Raw genomic sequence first — 18,994 nt, 5'->3', positions numbered from 1 at the left:
ATAATGCAATGCATGTGCACACAACCGCCCTGCTGCTCCCCCCGTGTATGCACGTAGGCCTCACTGATGCCTCTGGACTTCTGTTAGGCCTGTTGGGCCATTTTTCACCCTTCTCAGGCTTCAGGAAAGTCTCCAGGTCCTCGGAGGGCAAAAAATGGCTAAATAGGCTTACCGGCTCAACAGGCCTACCAACAGGCCTACTGGACATTCATTTCCAAATGTCCAATGGGTCTGTTTTTCGGCCTCCCCAGGCTTCAGAGGCTTTCCTGAAGCCTGGGGAGGGCAAAAATGGCCTTCCCCCCGCCTTCCAGAAGGCCGAAAATCAGCAGGCCAATATGCACATGTGTGCTGGAGCTGACATAGAACAACTGAACCGGAACCGCCTGCTACTGCACGAATCCCAGCGACCAATAAGGTCCTACAGAGTTGGCCTTCTCCGGGTCCCGTCGACTAAACAATATCGTTTGGCGGGGCCCAGGGGAAGAGCCTTCTCTGTGGCGGCCCCGGCCCTCTGGAATCAACTCCCCCCAGAGATTAGAACTGCCCCCACCCTCCTTGTCTTTCGTAAATTGCTCAAGACCCACCTATATCGACAGGCATGGGGGAACTGAGACACCTCCCCCAGGCTTTTATATTTTATGTTTGGTATGTATGTGTTGTTTGGTTTTAAATGACGGGGTTTTATATGTTTTTTCTCTTTTAATATTAGATTTGTTCCACTATAATATTGTTTTTATTATTGTTGTCAGCCGCCCCGAGTCTTTGGAGAGGTGCGGCATACAAATCTAATAAATAATAATAATAATAATAATAATAATAATAATAATAATAATAATAATTATTATTATTATTATTATTATTATTATTATTATTATTAACTCCTTGTGTTCCTTCAGATATGGCTCTGTGTGCCACCTGTGGCATGTGTGTCGTACATTCACCATCATGGCTCTAAATCATTAGAATGGGAACCAGAGGTGGGTTCCACTTACCTTCTCCACTGGTTCGCATCACAATGTTTTGCTCACACATGAGTACTTGTCCCCTCATGCAATTAGGCTTCCACTAATGCTCAGGAGCTGGAATCAGCCCGAAACATAGCTGAGGAGCTGATCAGCTGTGCTACAGGTGAAGAAATAAAGGTCAGTATTAACTTGGGAGCAGGTGGGAGGGCCCTTTTTCAAGCAGCTGAGCAAAAAAAGATGGCGGCATGCATGGACTGTCACTGGCCAATCCAGTTATGTGACATCACATTACCAGCGGATCACTACTGGTTCAGGCAATCTGGTCCAAATCGAGAGGAACCCACCTCAGGGCCCCATTAGATAATGGCCACTGGGGTGCACCTCAAAATCTTGGGGTAGTTCCTTTCCAGAAAAGGCTGTACACTCCTGCTGTAGAAGGTTATATCTTGTGACAGCCTGTTGATGCCATGCTTTTGAAGATCTCTAAAAGACATTGCAAAGCTCATATCTTGGTTGGTCTCCCCCTAAAGTTACAACTACAAGAGGTTGAGAATTCAGCAGACAAATAAACTCGACATGAATAAAAATGTGGTGATGATGTTCATCCATCATATTTGAAGAGGACCTGGACATCTAATCGGTTGTGGGCTATACGTAATGTGTCTGCAGGTGGCTGGTAAGGCCTAAACATGCACGAAATGTTCTGTCACATTTTGAACAGACATGTGTGGGCACCATTGTCGCAGCATTTGCAGCTCTGGGTTTCCGGAGCGCTTGCTTTCTCTTCTACTATGAATGTTCTCAGATGTCTGGCAGCCTTGGTGAATCAGCTTGCGCCATGTTGGTCGATCTTATGCCAGGGTTTCCCAGGAAGTGGTGTTGATATTGAGGAGCTTGAAGGAGGCTTTCAATGTGTCTTTGTATTGTTTCCTTTGTTCCCCCATGTAATCGTTTTCCTTTAGACAACTCACCGAAAAGGAGCTGTTTAGGGATGTGATGCAACATGGCCTGCCCAACGTGGCTGGGCTTTCATCAGTAGGGTGGGAATTGATGGCAAACCTGTTCTGGAGAGGACCTCAGTCTCAGACACCTTATCCTGCCATCGGGTCCTCAAGTCATATGGAAGTGGTTCAATTGTCTAGCATGTCTCCTGTATACAGTCCAAGTCTCACTGGCATACAACAGAGTAGTTAGCACTACTGCTAGGTAGACTTTGAGCTTTGTAGCAAGGCTTATTCCACATTGGACAAAATATGATAGAAATAAGATGAAGCCCAGTTTGAATTCCTTTTGGTGGGCATGGGAGAGATGAAGACAGGATCAGTCTCTGAATAAATTGGCTACTGTTTGATGCAAGACATTCTTAGTGTTTCAAGACTCAGAGGCAGTAACTACAATCATGGTTCAGCTTCAGACTTCTTCCAAGGTATTGGAGAGGAGAAATAGTGACAAATAAAAAAAATTCCTATCTTTCAAAGAGATAAAATTTGCAATACCCATTTATTCACACTGTTTTCAGTGAATTTATATGTAGCCATTCCAAGAAGTCCTATTCTGTTGTTGACTGACATAAATATATTTATGTATATTTATCTCAGACTCAATGTTGTCCCCAGCTGGTAGAAATCTTAATGCTTAGAAGGAATGGAAATTGTACCCACACAATTAAGCCAACAAACAATTATCTGAGTCAGCAGGCCTGAGATCCTGCAGAACCAAATTAAAGATTAAGGGCAAATCAGAACTCACCCTTGGTTTTACTCAATCCGTTCTTTACTTTCAGATTGTTTTCCTTTTCAGAACAAAGCCTTAGGACTCAATGCTAAATCTGCTTACCTGGAGAAGGTCCCACTGAACTCGCTGGGATTTATTTCTGAACAGACGTTGCCAGGATTATACTGTTAGATAATACCCTCTCCTTTTTGCACCATGAATTTGAGCTGAATATTCAGGAGAAATTGTAGATCAACACACATACACTCACAAAAACAATTAAAGACCAGAAACCTGTAAGGAACCAATGGAGATGTTAGGACAATGCTAGCTGAGCATTTCAAGGGAGTGGGGAAGGCAGCTTTCCAAAGCACTTTGTAACTTACGTCGCAATAATCCTTCTATGGGAAAGGCTGCCAGGCTTGTCCTAACCTGTTTCAGGTGTATAAGCAATGCCCTGCCTTATGCCTTTCACAGCTCAAAGCTTGAAGCCTGAGGGCAAGAGAAAAGAATGAGGTGGGAGAGAGATGAGAGTGGGGGGGGGGATAGCATGTTCAAAAATAAATGGAGCAGAAAAAGAAATTTAGATTCTGCACTGACTCCACCTGCCCATGCCGAACAGGTTCAACCTGATACAAGAGGAGAAAATGCACTGAGAGATTCAGACAGATTGTCTGTTCTCCCCCTACAACCCATCACCCACATGTCTGGGCTGTGGAGTTATGGTGGCATTCTTGAGCAAGTAAGCTATAGAAGTAAGCATGAAAGCCAAGAGGAAACTGGAGGCAAGGAGTAATCTTTAGAGGTTTCTCTTCCCAATAGTTCATTGGCAACTTTGATTACAAGGATCTGGTTTTATCTATGCCGTTCTGTCTGTCTTTTTCTGCCCCTCTGTGCTTATAAGTCTCCCCCATTCTCTGCATCTGTTTTTGGAAACTGCATAAAGGAAAGGAGGGGGGGAAGTAGCCAGGGATGCCTGGCTTCTACTCAGTTTTCCAGCAAAACCCAAACTTCAGAAAGTACATTTACATAATTGAAGGTGAGGCAAATGATACCCAGGCTGGCCTCAGGATCTCTGTCAATGAGAGGTGCTAACACTGAAGATAGCCTTTGGAGGAAACAATATGTAAGGTGTAGTTTCTTGTGCATTCTTTGTGCTCTATAAAAACCTGCTATAAAAGGGGGCTGGAAAGCAAATCTCAGACTCCACCCAGAGAATATTATTAACTCCTGAACCAAATTTGGGAGTCTCGGTGTTCTTTATTCATCTTCCAAATCAACCTGTGCAGGAGATGAAAGGGGATCACATGGAGCTTGAAGAAGCACCTGCTGTGGCTCGGTGCCTGAAGGTATGCCTGTCAAAGAACGGTTAAGTTACTGCTTATGGCGGGAAACGAGGATCCTCAAGTGATTGGAGAGAGATGTCGAAAGTTAGTTGACTAAGTCAAGAAACAAATATATTTTTGAGTAATTAAACAAAAGGGCATATCTAAAAGTAAAGTCAGGACATCAAACTTCATCAAATGACATTTTTCATTCATCCTGGTATTTTCATGGCAGTAGAATGAAATTGGTTTGCTGCCTCTGCCTTCTTCTGGGTTTTTCTTTCACTTTTCCATTCCATCCCAAAGCCCTTGGGTTGCCTGATGGCAAACACTAACCGGATCCAACTTTGTTGAGACTTTTGAAATCGGCCAACGTGAGATAGCTACTGCCATTGAACTGCCTAAATTATTTCATGAACTTTTCTTTTATAAAATTGCAGCACCGGACTTACCCGGCAGCAGGCTTTGCTGGAGGGACCGGGAGACACCGGACCCTCATGGCGGCAGCCATCTTGAATCCCGAGCAAAGTCTCGTGAGATGAGACTTCGCTCGGGAGTTCGGGCCTGTCTGGCCCGGCTGCTGATTGGTCCGGGCGGGGCCTGCTTGCCCTATATAAGGGCGAGCAGGCCCAGGGCTCTTCCTTTTTGCCCGGACAGCAAGCCACGAGCAGACACCCGCCCTCCCTCCCTATTTTGCAGTGTGCTTAGGGGTTGCCATTAGGGGGCCGAATGGGAATTTTTTGCAGTTCTGCCTTTTAGCCGGGCTGTTTTTTCGCCCATTCCACACTGAGGAGATGGATGTGCGGTTAGGGGGTGCTTGCATTTATTAGGTTAATTGGCTTACCTTTGGTCATTTGGGTAGGCAGGTTAGGGGCGGAAAACTGGGGTGGTTTAGCAACCGCGCGTTCTCCCTTGGGCATCTTTGGGGATGATTGACAGGTTCTCCGCAAGCTCATGGAGGGAGTGCCTGCCTGAGCAGCTGGGGGGAACCTGTCTTTGGGTCCTGCACCTTTAATTCCCGGATTCGGGGTAGCCGGTGGGACCCCCCTCATGCAAAGCATGGCAGGGTCGCAGGTGATGGACTGGTCCCTCACCTGGACTTACATCGAGATACGCCCATGAGTTGCCCAGGAAGTTTTTTGTCATAACGTCATTTCCGCCCCGGAAGTATTTGTTTGACCCTGCAGGTCCATTTCCGGGTCATAGTTGATTATGCTAATTTATGCAAATTTAATGAATAAATTATGCAAATTTATGTTAATAAAAATGACCCAGTTTAAATCCAGCTCTTGTGTCCGTGTCGTTACTCCGTCTCTCCAGCAAAATATAATCTTTGTTTGACAATAAATAGGGAAGGGTACATAAAATGAGACTGTGCAAATACAAATGTATAGGAACTTTGAATATATAATTGTAAATCACATGACACATTTTAAAAAAGAGAAGGAGAGAAAGGAAGAGAAAGAAGAAAAAGAAACTTTTCATAAGCAGTTTAGCTCATAGAGTCTCAAATTTACTGTGAATGTGTAAGGTCCCATTGGTCCCATTTAGCTCCCCTTGGCCACTCATGGAATTCTCACTACACCCTCACCATGTAAGAAACACTTGCCAGCGCTAGAGTGGTAAACCTGATTCACTAAAACAGCCACAACTTTAGTGCAGGTCTTGCTAGACAGGAATTGTGGGATATGCAGTATGGGAATGGCTGGTGCATGTGTATAAAAGGGACACAGTTTCAATCAGGCATCTTAACAGTGTAATTTCCTGCTAAGCACACCCGTTTCTGACAAACAGAGATGGGAAACTATCATTAAATCACTTGGTATGTCACAGAGGAAGACAGCACAGAACTATGTTAAAGAAAGTAAGAAATAGCTTCATGGAGATACAAGCATGGTATGTTGAGATGCCCCCTTGTTCCCAGACATCCTCAAAGTGACTTCAGAAGTCATGTAGCATCAAGTCTGTAGCAATACCCAAGCCAAACCAGTGAGCTCTCTTAGAAGACTTCTTTTTCTTTTTCTTCTTCTTCTTCTTCTTCTTCTTCTTCTTCTTCTTCTTCTTCTTCTTCTTCTTCTTCTTCTTCTTCTTCATCATCTTCAACTTCATCTTCTTCTTCCACCTCTTCCTCTTCCTTCTCTTCTCCTTCTTCTCCTTCTCTTTCTCCTTCTCCTCCTTCTTCTTTGACTTTAAATTGCCAGAATGAAGCACATTCTTGGCTTTACAATTGGCCATAAATAAGTCATTATGTTTCCAACATACCAGCAGATAGGCCTGGTGTCTCCACGTTCACAAAGCTTGTTGTTATCCATTAAGAGCATCCATCTTTTAATTCGATTTTGTTATTGTGCATCTCGAGAACGTTTGTTCTTGCCATAAAGTTGCTTCTAAATCTGAATCAGTGGTCTTGGGGTATATGACCTTTCAAAGGGTGTCGAGGGTCTTTTTTGCTTGGTCCTCTTGGCATCTGCAGGTACTTCTCTCCTGATCTTAGCGGACAATGCCAGCAAGAGTAGATATTTTTCTCAATTGGTGTAGATTTGGCGATATCAACTTGTTTCAGCTGTGCAGGTGCATCTCACATTGAATCAGCTTACCAGACTTGCCAGACAAAGGAGTGTCTTCCATCCCAGCCATGAAATCAAGCGAACTTCATACTTTTGAAAGTGTCCTATTGTGGATGTCGATAGTAACCTCTGTCTAGGTAGATCATCTGCTAATGTGTCAGCTTTCAACATTGTCCCTCTGTTGTGAGGTCATATTTGGCGTGGCTGAAAGATTCAGAAGGGGAAAGGATACTGGGCAGCATGTAGGATGATCTAATGCTAGGGCAATTGGTCAGGGAGGAGCAAGAGAGAGAAAATAATAGGGCCTCCTTTGCTCTGACACTTTCACATTGTGTTTGTGAAATTCAGTGGCCTTTAATTTATCATAAATTGTATTCATTCAGTCCAGTATGATCTACTTAATCAGAAGCAACTTATACTTAAAAGTCAGCTGACCTGTTTTCTTTGTCCCTCTAATTTTCTGTAATCTGTTAAATTTATTAATCTTTTTTCTTTTTAAAAAAAAAAATATTCACACCATTGACCAAAGGTTAACCACTCTTAATGCCTTCTTACAATGATATTGCAGTGGGCTCTGGCTCTTAAATCATTAGAGATGACTCCTCCAATGTTGTTTACTAAGTGAGGATTGTCAACAAGGTCACGATAATCTAGTTTGTATTTTGTGTTTTGATTATTTTTGCCAATGTGTAAGACTGAGCATTTGTTGATTGAGATTTGAAGTTGTCACTTGTTTGACCCTTCTGATATATAGTCGAGGTCTTTTTGAAGGGTAGTAGTATTGTCGGTGGTGTTGAATAGTTTTACAGCAACTGCGAAGAGAACACAGTTACTTTTTATATTATCACAAAAGTCATTTGTGTAAAGAATAAAGAGAGTTGGTCCTAGAACGCTGCCTTGGGGAACACTGCTGTTAACAGCTACAGGGTTTGATAGAGCATTTCCTATTTTGACCTCTTTTTGCCTGTTTGACAGGAACACAATTATCCATTTGTGCAGAGGTCCAGAAATCCCATAAGATTTTACTTTTAGAAGTAGTTTGTCATGTACCACTGAGTCAAAGGCTTTGCAGAAGTCTATGTAAACTATTGCTTTCCAACATCAACTTTGAGAATCCCCATTCAGCTGAGACCCAAAAGTAAAGCAATAGGGTCATTTCCAATTTGCTTTTAATAATTAATAATTAATTATTAATAAGGAGTAGAAGTGTGAGTGAGCACTCTCAGAAACAAGTGGTTCAGGTACGAAAGCTATAATGAATAACCATCTTTTTTTTTTCCTTTTCAAAAAAGGAAGTCAGAAGTCATTAACTGATCTACAGAGCATCTACAAACCAGGTCCTTGTGAGTTAGGCATTATCCATGAATCCAGGAGGATCCCATTCCTTTTTTTCGGTATTTTATGAAAGTGAAATCTGGATAATGTCCAACGATGAATCCTGCATACTGTATCTTATTAGAGTTCCTTTCTTGAGAGAAGATGCATGCATAAATCAATGGAATGCATTTCACTATGGTTGGGTTAGACGCAAGTATTACTTAGAGATATATAAGATGGCATGAATCCAGGATCTTACTCTCAGCATGTATTATTTTAATATGTAGTGACTATAGAATGATATATCATTCTCCCAAACACAGTTATAAATTTCAGTTTTGCTACACAACATTTATTACCCTTCTAAAATTCTTGTTAATAGAGGATATGAGCATTAAATACTAGCATTTCTGAATACTTGAGGAAGCCATCAAATTTGATATAGTCAATGCAGGGCCAGACTATCTACGGGACCGCCTCTTGCCACACACCTCCCAGAGACCAATAAGAACACACAGAGTTGACCTCCTCCAGGTCCCATCAACTAAGCAAAGCAGAGGGCCTTCTCTGCGGCTGCCCCAGCTCTATGGAACCAACTGCCCACCCCAACGTCCATACTGCTACCACCCTAGTGGCCTGGCTCTACCGGCAGGCCTGGGGGGGGCGTAGTGGGGGTAGTAGGTTTATGCACTATTTATTGAATACTTAATAGTTTTTTATTGTCCTTCCTTCTCTAGTACCTTAGTATGTTCCTTAATTACTTTTAAAATAGGAAATAATTAAATAGTATGTTTTTACTCATAAACACTTTAATCATTTTAATCATTATCTAGAACTGAACTTTTATAACAATTGAAGAAAATTGAGCTACTCGCCTAATCTGTTATCATACTGAACCTTCTGGGTTCAGTACAAAAACTTAAAATGTTACTGTGCTCCTCAACAAATAATGCTGTCTATCATTTGTCCTTTTTGTGTCTATTCAAATAATGTAACTTAATCAACTCAAAATGAGTCCAAACACTTATTTTAAAACGTATCTTGGTTGGTAAGCAACTCCCACCCAGTCACATGACCTTTAAGCCATGCCAGGTCACATAATTGTCAAGCCACTCCCACCTGGTCACATGGCCATCAAACAATTCCTACCCGATCACATGATCATCAAGCCACACCCATACAATAAGCCACACCCACACGGTGATTGTAAAAAAAATTGTAGCCGTTCACCTTTGCTACTGGTTCAGGAATGAGAGTGTGTGGGCATGGGTGCATGTTTTGCAAGCGTACATTTTGTATGACATCCGTAACTTCTGCTGCCATTACTGGTGCGCAGAACCGTTGCGAGCTGGTAGCAATCCACCAATGTTGGGGATCCATGCTCTAGTGAGTTATTGATAGCATTTTATTTAAAGCGCTGGAGTGGCATAGTGGTTACAATGCGGTACTGCAGGCTACTTCTGCTGATCACCAGCTGCCTACAGTTTGGCAGTTCAGGTCTCACCAGCTCAAGGTTGACTCAGCCTTCCATTCTTCCGAGATGGGTAAAATGTGGACCTAGATTATATGGGGCAATATGCTGACTCTGTAAACTGTTTAGAGAGGGCTGCAAAAGCAACCGTGAAGCAATATACATCTAAATGTTACTGTTATGTTTTTAAAAATGTAACAATTTGTGTAGCTCGCAGTGACTCCCATATTAAAGAGCATCATTCTGAGAAAAACATCACGTTTTCAACCCACATTATGCTTGGTTAACAGGCCTGTTGAAGTGGGTGTCAGATGTCTACCTACAATAATACCTGCAGTGCAATGTCTACCTTCTGCATAAGGTGGAAGAGAATGTTCACCTTCATAATGGGACAAAATGAATGAATCCCTTTCTGGACAACATTTTCAAATGTGTTCAACTCTACATTGTTCTGTCTCATCTCTACATTCGTCTATGACTGAAAATAGAACCACGTTTTCATGAATAATTAGACGTTATATTAAGAATGCATAAAAATATACAGTGATGCCTCGTCTTACAAACACCTCGTCATACAAACTTTTCAAGATACAAACCCGGGGTTTAAGATTTTTTTTGCCTCTTCTTACAAACTATTTTCAGCTTACAAACCCACTGCCACCGCTGGGATGCCCGACCTCCGGACTTCCGTTGCCAGCGAAGCATCCGTTTTTGTGCTGTTGGGATTCCCCTGAGGCTCCCCTCCATGGGAAACCCCACCTCCGGACTTCTGTGTTTTTGTGATGCTGCAGGGGAATCCCAGCAGGGGAATCCCAGCAGCGCAAAAACGGGCACTTCGCTGGCAACAGAAGTCCGGAGGTGGGGTTTCCCAGCAAGGGGAGCCTCAGTGAAATCACAGCATCGCAAAAACACAGAGGTCCGGAGGTGGGGTTTCCCATGGAGGGGAGCCTCAGGAGAATCCCAGCAACGCAAAAGCGGGCACTTCGGCTGGCAAAAGGGGTGAATTTTGGGCTTGCACGCATTAATTGCTTTTCCATTGATTCCTATGGGAAACATTATTTCATCTTACAAACTTTTCATCTTAAGAACCTCGTCCCGGAACCAATTAAGTTTGTAAGACAAGGTATCACTGTAATTCCTCTTGAAGCAGATATTTATAAACGTATTTTAGTTATTTTTTATAATGCGCATTTAAGGAGAATCTCAATGTGCAAATGATCAATTAACATTTTTTGCCTCAGAGAAGATCCAGTGATTATTGCTGGGATCTGCAAAAATCTGTTTCTTCCAGCTGCCCTTTCCTTGCTACTGTAAATCTCTGAAAAAAATTTTGAACGTTGTAGGTAGGCTCTTTAGCTGCATTTTAGCCGCATAGCTCAAATCACTGGTTGTTGATCTTCTTTTCAAAGGAGGAACATAATGTTGGGCAGTTGAACAAAGTTCACTTTTACCTATTGCTTCATAAACTTTCTTTCTGATTAACAACTCCTTCCTAGCACATTTATTGAACATATAAAGGCTCAATCCTTGATCTCATTTAACAGTTATAGAGAGGGGTTTTTTAAAAAAACATTTCTTTTTGTCTAAGCTATTTACATGGAAACAAGGGTAGGGTTTTTTGTTTTTGTTTTTTTAGGGTGCAACCTCTATATTTTAAAGAAATGCACTTATAATCTTCACAAGATTCTTGATGATATGTTTGTTGGGTATATAAAGCCCAGCTCACTATCAAGTATAACTGCATTTTTTTTTTCATGTCAACCCTAAAGTAGAAACCTTATGCTAAGGCAAATAAATAAAACCATTTGATTCACGGAAGAGAGCTGAGCCACTATGTCATTTGAAGCCAGCCAGGTATCTTTAAAGTTTTTTTGGATCCTCCCAGCATAATATTCCCCTATGGCACTACACTGAATTTATCGCTGTCACATTTATGCTATCTCTCTCCCCAAGGGCACTTTATGTAATGTTCAACCCCGCACTCTACGAGAAGCAAAAGACTCAAACGTAGCATTTCAAAGAGTCTTCTTCAAGGAAAAACAGCTGGATTTCTAAAATCAAGATCAAATTTGACTTGGTATCGCTCATAAATCCTCCTTGAGCAAAACTAGAGATAAAGAAGCTTTATCTCTAAGACATAATATTAGTATGTCTAACAGCTGAAAATTCTTCTGGACCTTCAACTCAGCTCTTTTTTTCCACTGTGATTCCCTTTTTTCCCTAAGCTTAATATCCTTCAGGTGTGTTGGATTATAAAATCCATGTTCCCCATTCAGTCTGTGTGTCTCTCCAAATGAAGTTGTTGGGGCATGAAAGCTAAGTAGACTTAGGCTTCTAGGTTGATAGATGGCAACCAGAAAAAACCCAGATCTATAGGCTGGATTGAAAAGTCAGAAGGCCTTCCTGGAAGAAAGCAATGGCAAGGGAGTTGTGTGGATTTGCTCATAAATCACATGAATTGATCTTAATTTGAAGAAAACTCATATACAGTGTCCCCTTGATTTTCGCGGGTTCGAACTTCACGAATAGCCTATACCACGGTTTTTCAAAAAATATTAATTAAAAAACACTTCACGGGGTTTTTTCTGTACCACAGATTTTCCTCCCTAATGACATCATACGTCATCGCCAAACTAATATTCTTTTGCAAATAAATAACAAAAAATAATTATTATTGTTAATAAATAATTATATTTATAAATATCAGGATCACTGTCTTATTCAATGGTGAGTACCAGTAATAATTATGAGTAAATGGTTGTTAAGGGAATGGGAAAGGGTAATTTAGGGGTTTAAAGCATTAAGGGAAGGCTTGTGATACTGTCCATAGCCAAAAATGGTGTATTTACTTCCGCATCTCTACTTCGTGGAAATTCGACTTTCGCGGGTGGTCTCGGAACGCATCCCCTGCGAAAATCGAGGGAACACTGTATATCTATATATCTATCTATCTATAGATATGTACTCATATATATGATCTCATATATCTCATGATATCTCATCTCATATATCTTTCCTCTATTCCTATATCTTTTCTTCTATTCTTTCATTGATATATTTTATTCCTATATCTATATACTATATATATCTATATATAGTATATAGATATATAGATATATATCGTGTATATCTTCTATTCTTTCTTAGATATATTTTACTATGAGTATATCCTCTAAAACCTTCATTGTGTAATGGACAAAATGAGTAAATAAAATACATAAAAATAAGACTTCACTGACCTTCTTTAGTCCAGATTAGAGAAACCACATGATATCAAGCAGACCAGAGGGAATGGGAGGAAATATTTCATAAGCCCTTATTTGTGAATCTGTAATAGTCCTGTTTTGTATTCCATCTATTTGCCAAGCACAGCCAATGGTTGGAGATGAAGAAAGTTGCCATGAAAAACTTCTGGATGACTCATATTTTCACTTAGAAACACAAGTGGAAATGTATGGCATATTAAACATATAAAAGTGGCATAATCTGAGAGCTCTAACCAGGGGTGGGTTCCTCCCAGTTTGGACTGTTTCATCTGAATTGGTAGCAGCCCCACTGATGATGTCTTGATAACGTCACTGAATTGGGTGCTGTCATCTTTTAAAAAAAAAAAATCTGAATTTTTAATTTATCTTTTCTTCTGAGCATGTGCAGAAGCCGAGTTTTCAGCACTGCACATGCAGTCACTATCTTGTTTTGGGCTTTCTCTCTCTCTTTTTTTTTTTAAGTTAATTTTTTGTAAAAAAAAAATTCCCTTCTGAGCATGTGCAGAAACTGAATTTCAGACACTGTGCATGTGGTCGCCATCTTGTTTTCAGCTTTTTTATTTTTTCAAAATTCTTTTGGCACTGTGCATGCATGCCTGTGGCCACGAGGTGCACTCATGCGACATGGGAGGAAGAAAACCGGCAACCAGGTAAGTTAAAACCCACCCCTGAGTCTAACTACTAGATAGCAATATGCGCTTAATATACTTGGGATCCGCTTCCATTTTCATTGTTGCTACTGTAAAAAGTGATCTCACTGTAGCAGTTTCAGAAAATGGCAAATAAAATATTCAAATAGTTGAAGCACTTCCCTGTTAGAAATATTGTGATGGGCATCAACTTTAGAAGAAAATGTGACTTACAGAGGAATATAGTAGCAATATTAAATAGAGTGCATACCATAAGGAGGACCCGGATTGTGGGAGCAATAGCCTAGCTCTGTTAAAAAAGTGCTATTGCTAACATGTTGCAAGCCACCCTGAGTCTAACAAGAAGGGCGGCATAAAAATCAAATAAATAAATAAATAAATAAATAAATAAATAAATAAATAAATAAATAAATAAATAAATAAATAAATAAATAAATACATACATACATACATACATACATACATACATACATACATACATACATAAATAAATACATAAATACATAAATAAATAAATAAATAAACAAACAAACAAACAAATAAATAAACAAATAAACAAATAAACAAATAAACAAAGAAAGAAAGAAAGAAAGAAAGAAAGAAAGAAAGAAAGAAAGAAAGAAAGAAAGAAAGAAAGAAAGAAAGAAAGAAAGAAAGAAAGAAAAAGTAGGAGATTTTTCACCTCTTATATAACACTAGAAGCTGGGGTCAAGCCATGAAAGTGATTGGCAGGAGGTTTAGGGCAAGGAAAGGAATATGCTACTTCATACTGTGAGTGCAATTTGCACAAGATGCAGTGACAACTACTACATTTAATTGCTTTAGATGAAAACATATTTCAATGACTGCTGTTTTATTAATATTGCCAGTTTATTTCCTATACCTTATAATAATGATGCTGCTTTATGGAAACTATAACTGCTACAGAAAAACTATATACATTTTTAAAATCAGAACAAAAAAATGATTCAGAAAAGTACAAGGTCAACTGTGATGATTAAAAAAATATTTTTGTGGCCTGTGCTATTAGTCACAATGGTTACAAGAGGTTAGCTTCAAATATCTCCGAACCTGAAATATCTCATTTTATTATAAGAATAAAGTAGAATCATAGAATCTAATATGTCGGAAGAAAGACCCCCCCCCCCCCCCCGTGGAGAGCAGGTAACGGCAAGCAACGTTTATTCAATTCAGTAACAACACAACTCTTAACTTTGCTCGGCAGGGTATTTAAGGCTGACAGCTTGCTGACAGAACATCCAATCACGTAACTATAAAGAACCCGCCCAAAACCAGCTGCCTAACAACAACCAATAGTCATGGGGGAGGTTTTAGCCAATCAGATCCGCCGAGGGTACATAACAGAATCATTGGATTGGAAAAAACTCTGGAGGACCTCTAGCCAAATCGTTGGCCAGGGTAGGAATTTTACAGCCAGATGGCTGCCCAATCTTTTCTTGAAAACATTCTCTCAGTGATGGAAAGGTTTTGACTTCAGGAGCCAGGCTGTTTCACTGTTTAATAGTTTTCACAGTCAGGAAATTCCTCTTGATTTCATGTTTGAGTCTCTCTTAATTAAGTTAGACAACTCATTGTCATAGCCTTCATGGGTTTCAAGATGATCCAGTGATTCAAAATAATCCAAGATGGTGCCGACGAAGGCTGCCTTGCTGAAATGCTCTCAAATGCTCTCACTGAGATCATATGCACCAAAGACAAATTCCTTGTGTGTCCAATTACACTTGGCCAATAAAAAAGAAGTTAGACAACTCATTGTCATAGCCTTCATGGGTTTCAATTCTATTCTATTCTATTTCAGAAAATAGATCTACACCCCCTGTTCTGTGTTATCCCTTTACATATTGGAAGACTGCTATTATGTGTCTGTCCCCTTAGCCTTCTCTTCTTTAGGCTAAACATGCCAAGTTCCTACAATCACTCTTCATAGGGTTAATCTTCCAAGGCCCTTACCATCCTTGTCACTTCTTTGCACTTCTTCCAGTTTTGCAGAGGCGCTATCATTTTCCAGGATCCTGACTCTCTATTACTGTTGATGCAGCTCAAAATTGCTGTTTCAAATTGCTGGCTCAAGGTCTACCAAGATTCCTCTTACAAGCCAGGTACTACCTCTCTTGTACTTGTACATCTGGATTTTCCTACCTAAGTGTAAATTTTATTTGTTTGTTTGTTTGTTTGATTGATTGATTGATTTTTATGCCGCCCTTCTCCTTAGACTCAGGGCGGCTTACAACATGTTAGCTATAGCACTTTTTCACAGAGCCAGCCTATTGCCCCCACAATCCGGGTCCTCATTTTACTCACCTCAGAAGGATGGAAGGCTGAGTCAACCTTGAGCCGGTGATGAGATTTGAACCGCTGACCTACAGATCTACAGTCAGCTTACAAATTCTTACATTTCTCACCATTAAACAATATTTTTTTAGAAATGGAACTAATGTTCAAGAATCTCAAGATCCTTTTCAACCCTGTATCTATCTTTTGGGGCATTCATGATCTGTATCTGTTTTATCTTGAAATAATGGAGGACCACGTTGTAGCTTCAACTCACTTTATTAGGATAAGCTTGGGCAATTGGAACGGTATTGGTACAAAAAGCAAAAGCAGCATGACTTCTTTCCTTTGGAGGTGTGGCTTGATAGCCGCTTGAATTTTGCTGGCTCTGTCTTAGCCAATCTGTGGCCAGCATGCAAATAGAGGAGTTTTCAATACACAACAGTATCCCTCCCCAAGGTTTTGTCATCCCTTCTATTCTCTCATCTAAGTTATTTATAAATTTTAAAAAGTACTGGGCCCAGGACAGAACCCAAAGTTACTTCGAACTGTCTCCAAGTGGGCATAGACCCATTAAAAACCACGTGTGGGCTGTGGTTGCTCTAGAGTCAGAAAGATGGTCAAGGTAACCTATTCTGCTGCCCTGCTGCACGAAAGTCAGCAAAGGGGACCATCTATTAAACAAATTTTCCCTGGCTTACTCCTGATTCAGAGTCATTCAAAAACTTGTCGCTGAGTTTTGGCAACTGTTATACTGAATAACATATCCGAATATAATGGAATGCACTAATTGCCACAAGAGGTACCAGTTCCATTTCTAAGGGAGCCTTCTTAACCCTGGGCAGATTTCAGTGAAAGAATTGTAGTTGGGTGAGGCTGCTGGTGCTTAATCTTTTCTTTAGGGCAAAGTCACCCATCCCAAATTGTTTTTTTTTTTCCTTTAAGGGAAAAAAATGCAAGTATCAGGGTTGCAGGGTGGACCAAGAATTTTTTATATTAAAAAATCATCCTGGAAGAAAGCAATGGCAAACTATTTCCATATCTTGCCTTTTTAAAAAGTGTATTGATGCTTCAAAACGCAAGCCAAATTTGAGGATTTTACTATTTCTTATCAATTAAAAGAAAAGAAATCTGGATTTGCTAATAGTCCACATAATAGTTCTGTTAATGTCTTCTTTTTCCCTTTTCTAGCAGAACTGGTTATTTTTTTTCCCCACTGGGATCGAAGGGCACTTACAGGGGATGGACAAAGAAATGGAAACACCTTGAAAAATCATCAAAATATCTTTTAATATGGTGTTGGTCCATCTTTTGCAGCAAATACAGCCTCAATTCTCCAAGGTATTTGTTCATACAAATTGTGAATTGTTTCCAAAGGAATTTTAGCCCATTCTTCAGTTAAAGCACCCTCCAGTTCTTTTAAAGACAATCATGGTAGAAATTGACTTCTTACTTGAATCTCTAAAATTGACCATAAATGCTCAAATGTTGAGGTCTGGTGATTGTGGTGGCTAGATGAGATGCTATCTAGGAGACTGCCTTCTGCCGCACGAATCCCAGTGACCGGTTAGGTCCCACAGAGTGGGCGTTCTCCGGGTCCCGTCAACAAAACAATGTTGTTTGGTGGGGCCCAGGGGAAGAGCCTTCTCTGTGGCGGCCCCGGCCCTCTGGAACCAACTCCCCCCTGGAGATTAGAATTGCCCCCACCCTCCTCGCCTTTCGTAAGCTCCTTAAAACCCACCTCTGCCATCAGGCATGGGGGAACTGAGATATTCTTTCCCCCTAGGCCTTTACAATTCATGCATGGTATGTTTGTGTATATGGATGTTTGGTTTTACAATAAGGGTTTTTAGTTGTTTTAGTATTGGATTTACATACTGTTTTTTATTACTGTTGTTAGCCGCCTCGAGTCTATGGAGATACAAATCCAACAAATCCAATAAATAAATAAAATAAATAAATAAATGCTGAACTTCATTAGAATGTTCCTTGTGCCATTCTTTAACAATTCTTGCTCTATGGATTGGTGCATTATCATCTTGAAAGATGGCATCCCCCTCTGGAAACAGTTCTTGAACCATAGAATTTGGTCAGGCAAAATTCCTAAATAGTGATGGCTGTTAATTCTTCCATGAAGGGAAATCATTGGCCCAGCGGATTTCCAAGAAATAGGACCACAGATCATCACTGAACCCCTGCCATATTTGACGGTTGGGAGAAGGCAGTCTGGATGAAATGATTCTTTTGGCTGTCTCCAAACGTAAACGTGGCCAGAGGTCGAAAAAATGGCAAACAATGATTCGTCAGAGAAAATCACATTTTGCCACTGCACGAGGGACCATTTCTGGTGGTTTCTACACCACTCTAAACACTTTGAAACATTTGTCTTTGGGAGCAGAGGTTTTCTAATTGCAACTCTTCCGTGGAATCGAGATTTGTGAAGCTCCCTTCGAACAGTTTTTGTGGAAACTGGATTCTGTACGTATCTGTAGGTGTCTATTGAGCTCTGCAGAGTAATCCGATCTAACAATTCGCTTTAGAGTCTGACAGTCTCTCTCAAACAACTTCGACTTTCAACCAGACCTGTGCTTGGCTGAGGACGTTTTCCCTTCTCTTTCAAAAGCTGTCATTACTTTTGAGACATTACCTCTTGAAACGGCAAACATTTGGGCACTTTCTGAACCATAACTGAGCCCCAAATATCTTGTTCTGAAGTGAAAGATTTGTTAAGTGAATTTTGCCCCATTTCATGACCTTTCGCACCATAGTTGTTAAGTGAATCACTGCAGCTGTTAAGTCAGGAATATGGTTCTTAAATGAATCTAGCTACTTCATTTCACTTTGCTTGTCAAAAGGGGATGACATGATCCTGGGACAATGCAACCATCATGAATATGAGCCAGTTGTCAAGCATCCTAATTTTGATCACATGCTCTTTGGGATGCTGCAACAATCATAAGTGTGAAAAATGGTCATAAGTCACTTTTTCAATGCTATTGTAACTTCAAACGGTCACTAAACATACTCTTATAAATCAAGAACTACCTTGTACTCCCTTTATTTCCCATCTTTAGCTGATTTTCGTCCTATTGAAAGAAAGATGCTTGTATCAAATCAGTTCCTTTCAGTGAGAGGAAGAAGAATGAAGATGGAGATGCTGCATGAATCCCAGCGGCTGATTAGGTCCTATAGAGTTGGCCTTCTCCGGGTCCCCTGGACTAAATAATGTCATCTGGTGGGACCCAGGGGAAGAGCCTTCTTTGTTGTGGCCCGGCCCTCTGGAACCAACTCCCCCCAGAGATTAGGACTGCCCCCACCCTCCTCGCCTTTCATAAGTCATTAAAAACTCATGGGGAAATTGACACACACACACACAATTGTCAAGGTTGGTGTATGGTTTGATTGGATTGTGTGATTATTTTATTATA

Source organism: Erythrolamprus reginae, chromosome 1, assembly GCF_031021105.1.
Source record: "Erythrolamprus reginae isolate rEryReg1 chromosome 1, rEryReg1.hap1, whole genome shotgun sequence".
Lineage (NCBI taxonomy): Eukaryota > Metazoa > Chordata > Lepidosauria > Squamata > Dipsadidae > Erythrolamprus > Erythrolamprus reginae.
Note: the sequence above shows the minus strand (reverse complement) of the source record.